General features: G+C 41.4%; 1 pseudogene; it reads left to right on the top strand.

Annotated features, from left to right (window-relative positions):
• The first annotated feature begins 605 nt into the window (after window positions 1-605).
• On the top strand, window positions 606-1,321 carry LOC147630735 (uncharacterized; annotated as a pseudogene).
• The last annotated feature ends 6,177 nt before the right edge of the window (window positions 1,322-7,498 follow it).

The following is a 7,498-nucleotide window of genomic DNA, read 5'->3' as shown; positions in this document are numbered from 1 at the left end:
TGGTTGCTACCTTATCTACCTGGTGGCATCCACTCTAACCAAATAGCTACCACTCTTAACACGACATCTATTGTTCCAAACCTTTAATCTAAAAGCTATTGTTTATTTCTGGCATGAAAAATTTCTAAATTATCAAGTTAGTTCTAATTCTTTGACTTCTATAAGCTATATATGTTGTTCATAGGCTGATTTCTTGTCCTGATTTATTGCAGATAGAATTCTTTCTTGCTTTTAAACAGAGTCATCCAGAGGTACAGATTCACCAAAGAGCATTTGAAAAGTTGAAGCCTTATTTTGTACGCAAGCTTCGAGATCGGTACAGTTGTTATTGCATCACACATGTCCAGATGTCATTCTTACAAGATGCTATCAACCATTTATGCCAAGCTGGTCCAGGTGTGCATGGAAAAGAGTGTATATGTCAATGTAACATTTGTGGTGTTGGAGAAAAATGCATAGCTCACACACAAACTTACTCAAGCCTTACAAATTTATGGGAATCAGTATTGTGTTTGAAGCCTAGCAATTCAGACTTCTTTGCTTTGAAGTGTTTGATGGGAGAGTGCCCATCTTGTGGACCCTCAAAGAAGCTTTCGACATGTCCTATGGAGGAATCAAGTAGCGTACGCACAATAAAGGTGAAGATTTTTGAAGACATTCAAGTTGGTGAAACATATTCTGGCAAGAAAAAGAAAAGAAAAGTTCTCTCCCACAAGGAGATGCAACCTGGGAACTATTTGACCTCTTTAGGGATCACTTACAAAAGTTCATAATGCACAACTTTATCTACAGATGGCAAGCTGAGCAATTTAAAGAGTGTCTAAGTGTATTTCCTGATGATGTGGTTGTTTCAGTTGTAGACTTTGCTGAAAATTATACATTCAAAGAACAAAATGAGATTCAATCAATGCATTGGTTTTCTTGCCAAGTTATAATATTTGTCCATATTACATATGTGCAGATTGCAGGAAGTCTTCAAAAGTATTATCATTTTTACATTTTTGATGATAAAACTCATGATACTCTTTTTGTTCAACATTGCTTCATGCTCCATCATGGATGGTTGAAAGAGCTAGGCTTATCCCTCAAGGAGCATTGGGTGTGGTCAGACCGGGCAGCCTCGCAGTTTAAGGCAAAGAGGCCTTTCTACTTTGTTGCCCGGTATGGGACTCTCACATGGTTAAAGATGACACATCATTTCTTGGGATCTGGTCATGGGAAGGGTGAACATGATGATGCAGGTGCTGTTATCAAAAGACATTTGACTCAAGAGCAGACTATAGAAAATTGCAATGTGCAGAGGATGTTGTTGCCTTTTTAAGATAAACCATGTGTGATGGGGCTGCTGCCACATATGCATCCAAAGTAAGACCAGTTACCAGGGTGTTTTGGGAAGTTAAGGAAGGCGACGTGGATAGAAGCAAGAAGTGGGACTGCAAATCTGTGGATGGCGCTCGTGGGATACATTGTGTCTCAGGTTACTCTTTAACAAATGGAAAAGCTCTCAGATGCAGGCAGCTATCATGCTTTTGCAATTCTTGTATGCAAGGCCTTTGGAGGAGGTGCTCTAGGAAGTCACATGTCAAGAAGTGGGAGTATGTTACCCTTGAACCTTCAGAAGATGTCAGAGATGCTAATGAAGTTGAAGATTTTGCATACGAAGGACACCATGATGCTTTGAGTGATGCACTTTGCATTGGTGACAATTTTACTGTCATAGCTCCTCATGACAATGAGGAGCTTGCAGATTTTTATGTCTTGAAATGCACAGCTCAGAAGCAAAAATCTGATACTAAGCTAACAGATGGCTGGGGGAATGTTTGCCTTGCTGGTTTATTTGTTGTCAAGGGAATATGGTACAAACAAGAGAAAGGAAATCCCTATGAATATAAGCTATTACGGCGCAAGCCTGAAGCTATTTTTCCATCCCACCTTGTAAGATCCATCAAGTTCCCAATGGAAAAGGTTCAAGGACGTGGGATGAGATTTTTGATTTCCCCAGAAGCATATGAGGCTATTTACAATACCACTCCCTTTGATGTATAGCTTGCTGAAAATAATTCAAACTGTTTCTTTTGGACATACTTGTTTTTTTTGGATCCTCGTCTACTCATGCTGATCTCTTGCAGGCAAGGGTCACCAAGAGCCACACCAGGCTTGTGGGTGTCTGTGAATGATAATTAAACTTGCCTGATCTTTCTTAGGGATGCTCAGATTGTGGTACATGGTAAATCTTACTAGGCACATTCCATACATGTCAAGGTATTCTTTTACACTATGGGTCTTATGATGTGGCATGACCATATTGCTCAAGATGCACAATTAATGAGCTTCTAAAGTATACCACTATACCAATACCTAGCAGGAGGACCTTGGTAGCACTTGGTAGTAGGCTGCAAGCATCTAGGTAGCACCAAGATAGCAGAAGATAGTGATATGGTAGCAGGTAGTAGTATGGTAGCACCTGCATACTAGCCTGGTAGCACTTGGGAATAAACCAAGCATCTGCATACTAACCTAGCAGCATCTGGAAATAAATCTATCACCCACCAGTATACCAGTACCTAGCAGTAGGAACTTGGTAGCACTTGGTAGTAGCCTGCAAACACCTAGGTAGCACCAAGGTAGCAGTCTACAGATTATACTAGTGTTTCAAATTTAGTAGTGCAAAAACATTATAGCAAAAATTGAAAAACTTTACATTATACCAGTGTTTCAAATTTAGACTAAATGATACCTGTAATCAAGACAATAACTTATATATCCAGTCTACCGCTTTGTAAGAGTGCAAAAACGGCCATCGCATTATGTCAGTTAGAACACTTCTACAACATATACAAGGTTCCAAAGTGGACTCCATAATAAAAATTTACATTTAGTTTGTTGGGAACATAATGGGCTGATCACAAGTCTCGCTATACTACAGTTCGTTCATATGTTCGTCCATCCACCTCCTTCGCACAGCTATGCTGTCATCATCTTTCATGATTGGTAGCGGCGTATCTATAGTATAGGTGACGCGATCCTCGACACCAAGCCATGTATCAAGCCAGCCTCTGAGGACTATCATAAGATAATCTTACATTTCCACCATGATAGTGTTTGTTGGTGAATACTGAGGATAAGCCTCCCAAAACACGGTCAACTTCTTATAAAACACTGGTTTCTTGGTAATTCTCTGGAACTTAGTCTCCTTTGTGTAGAACTCTTGCGTAAGCACGCCTTTGAACCAGTGGACGTGAAAAGGCATAAAGCACCTCAAAATTCTGTTTACATTGACCTTGTTAGCACAAGTCCATATAAAGACATCAAAGCGTTCCAAGCACCAATGCACAAACCTCTCAGCATCATGCTTTTGCCCTAACAGTTTCCTGCCACCCATATCTGTCACTTCAAGCATATTCCAATAGGGGGGTTTGTGCATATCTGCAGTCAACCACCATTGTGAGTAGCACTCCATTGAGATCCAAAATTAAAGCTGGCCGTAATTGAAATGAAGGGCTGGTTGGATCCTCCCAGGCGCGCGATACATCTTTGCATTAGGATGTCTCACACTACCTGCTGCAATCGATTCAATATCATCTCTCAGTTCAGTTCTCTGATTACTCTCATGCTTTTCAAACAACTCTGATGCTTTCTGATCAACAGCAATATGGGCACTTACATCACCCTCCACTGAAGCTGTGTCTTGTGCCTCATAATGCTCCTTGAACACATAGTTCTTTGTTGGGTCATTTCCTGAGCTCTGAGAGCTGTCCTTTTCAGTCCCACATTCACCTTTTACCTCACTTTTCCCCTGAAATGCATCATAAAAACTAATAGCCCGTGCTTTAATTTGTCTTAGCATGTCAGCTGCATTACAGGAACACCACAATCCCGTGTTTTCCTTGCATTCTGTACGATGGCTGCAAGGCATGATGTCTGGACAAAACACCAAAAACCGGCCTTTTCCTAGACATCATTATCCTCCTCTGTGACTTTATTACCATCTTGCACCGTATCAACATCCTGCACTTTTTCACCATCCTGCACTTTTTCACCATCCTGCACTTTTTTACCACCATCAACCTGCACTTTTTCACCATCCTGCACTTTATTACTACCATCAACCTGCACTTTATCACCACCATCCTACACTTTTTCACCATCATCTTGCACTTTATCACCACCATCCTGTTTTTTATCACCATCCTGCACTTTATCACCATCCTGCACTTTTTCACCATCATCCTGCACTTTATCACCACCATCCTGCTTTTTATCACCATCCTGCACTTTATTTACACCATCATGCACTTTATCACTATCTTGCAGTGTATCACCATTCTGGCTTGTGAGGACACTGCCAGATATTTCAGCTAGTCCATCCACACTGACAGTGTCTGCAATGATAAATTTCATACATTAGAAAAGAATTGAATGAAATACATAACAATGAGAGATATATAAGAAACAAAATAGTCGGACTCTTTTCATTCATTAAATAGAAAATTTCAACAATTTGGCTACAGAGCCAGAATGGCTATTGATGGGACAAACCCAAGAAAGGGGGGTTGACATGCATTCATGGGGAGAACTAGCAGAATTTAGGGCTGCAATCTTTTTCTGACATTGGCAGTAGCACCTTTTCGTCCCGATCCTTCAGAGATATTGGCAGGTTCCTCCTTGTCCAGTTGATCATCTGTTATATTGGAAGCTTTATCTAGGTCCTTACTGCTTGAAGTTGGAGGATGCTGGCTAGAAGATCCTCGTGCATGGAAAACAATCATTAGCAAGTGAAAACACATTAGTCTACATTCAGTTATAAAAGTGAACACAACCTTTCATTTTCCTCTTTCTTCCCCTTTTCAACATTTTAAAGGCTTGTCAGTGGACTCTCTTCTTGATGATTCTCCTTGTCCATGTCACTATCTACAGGGCTTTCTACACCCAAGTCTACAAGTTCTTTCTCCTTGATAGTGTCATCCTCTTTGGATCAGGTTCCTTGGTTTTTCCACGGAAATCTGCCACCACGGTCTCAAGTTCCGTGTCCAACTGTATATTTTCTACATTACAACCTGGTGTTGAAAAAACTTCATCCATTGGCTAAATATTTTTGGCATCCTCATTTTAATAAATTCAATCATTAGAAAATATTTTCCCACCTTAGTAGACAGTAAACCATACCAAATTGAAAGTAAACCCTCACAACTTAACACAAGCTCTACTGATTCCAGCTATAAAACCTCCCAGCTTGTCTTGGAGGCCTTGGTAGCTTTCAGCATGCCTTAACATCTTGGTATCCCTTGGTAGCTTTTAGCATGGAAGACTCAAGCATATCTTGGTAGCTTTTAGGCATCCCTTGGTAGCTACCAAGCTTCCAAGGGTAGCTGTTAGGCTTCCTAAGGTAGCTACCAGGCTTCAAAGGGTAGCTACTATCAGGCTTTTAAGGATAGTTGAGAGGCTTCAAGGACAGGTACCTACCAGGCTTCCATGGGGAAGCTCTCAGGCTTTTAAGGGTAGCTGAAAAACTGGAAGGTAGCTACCAGGTAACTACCACGATTCCAAATGTAACTTTTAGGATATTAAGGGTAGCTGACAAGCTTTGAAGGTAGCTACCAAGCTTTCAAGGGTTAACACCAGTCTTCAAAGAGTAGCTATCAGGCTTGAAAGGGTAGCTATCAGGCTTTTAAGGGTAGCTGACAGTCTTTCCAGGTAGCTACCAGGAATCTAAGTAGCTCCCAAGCAGCATAAGATAGCTACCTTGCTACCAGAATCAGCTGCCATGCTACAGATGACAACTCTAGGTGGTACCATTTATCCACATGCATCTTACCCTCACCCACCTTACAAAAAGGTACACAAAAAAACCAATAATGAAGACAAGGGTTAGAGAGCATAACGGTAAGCTACGTACCGTGGGAAAAGCACGACTTGGCAGCAGTGTTTGGAAGCATGGAGGGTACTATGCTTCATGACTCCCTTGCATAACCGGGGGCATCAATGTGGCCAAGCATCAGCAAAGACCTTGTAGCAGGCGAGATCATTTGCGTGCATCCCATAGCCATGCAAATCTCTTTGCTTGTAGCAAGGTGAGCAAAACAATAAATATGATAAGCATGACCACAAGGAAGTATAAACATGCAAAGATCATCTCCATCATACATGACCAATCCACAAGCAGAACAAATATTGTGCGCATCCGATAAGCCCAGATCTGCATGTGGTAGTTTAGGTGTTGGCAAGGATAGGAACGCTTTGTTCCTTCTTGCCTGCATGTCTTTCACAAAATCCACCTGAGCACGCACATGCATCTCTATTTGTTTTGCATTTTCTAGAAACTCTTGACTTTCACAGCCCGCACTAGTAGCAGGAACAGTACCCATAACAACTCCATCCACAGTTTGGATGGTCAGCGAGACAATCTGTCCACTTTCATCCTCAGCTCCTGTAACTTCCCAGCATCTGCTAGGTTTGACGCATTTTCAACCTTTTGCAACTCAGATTGTGCATCTTCCAAACTGTCTTTTCAAACTACTAACCAGGAGCTGTGCCCCTTCATCTCGATGCATATCCGCTTTGTACTTCTCAACTTTTCTCGTAGCTTCGTTGAGCTCTGACAGGGCATGACCATATTTCCTTTCAAGCAAATCAATTATTCCGTCCAACACAGCAATTGCCTCTCAGTCCACATGCATATTTTGTACTGTCTCCGATTGCTCAAGAGGCTTCACCTGTTCAAACTTGGAGGTATGTGGTGCAGAGGAAGCATGGAAAATAGACCATCGGTGCTTCTTTGCTTGTAGCTTCTTTGCATCCATAGTCGCTATCATGCTCTCAGAAAATAAAGCCCAATCAACTGGCTCTTTTGTACACTCATGCAGAAAACCTCTTGCAAATGCCTTGGTCACCTCCATCCCATAGTTGCTGGGAGGTTCCTGATATACCAAAGTAAAAAGGGTGTAGAACCTGGGCCACAAATCTAGCTTCAAAGTCCTGCATTTTACTTTACTGCCCCTTCTTGGCACCTCATCAAAACATGATAGCCAATCTTCATCTGTAAAATTAGCCTCACCCAATGTTCGCGCATCCACTCCAGAATCTGAAAGACCGTAGGCTTCATGTGCTTGGGCTTTGGTCATACAGAAAACTGACTTTCTTTCAAACTGGACATATGGACGCGATTTGCCTTGCAACATTCCATAGCACAACTAGAATCAGTCCAACACATTTTGCTAACATATTTTCATGTATGACCTGCTTGCTTTGGACATGCACCTTCCATATATATGCATGAGGCTACAAGTATGCTTATGTTAACAATATTTGTGCGCATGTATAGAAAGTGTGGGAGTATCAAAGGTGTAGAAAATATTTGTGCATGTTAACAATATTTGTGCGCATGTATAGAAAGTGTGGGAGTATCAAAGGTGTAGAAAATGTATTCTCCAGTGTGTTGTCAGCATGCAATATGCAATGTAGTGTTACTAAAACTCAATAAAGCACTATTGCCCACAAC

This window comes from Cibotium barometz, chromosome 16, assembly GCF_041138505.1.
Source record: "Cibotium barometz isolate CiBa-2024 chromosome 16, ASM4113850v1, whole genome shotgun sequence".
NCBI lineage: Eukaryota > Viridiplantae > Streptophyta > Polypodiopsida > Cyatheales > Cibotiaceae > Cibotium > Cibotium barometz.
This window is presented reverse-complemented; position numbering and strand designations above follow the sequence as displayed.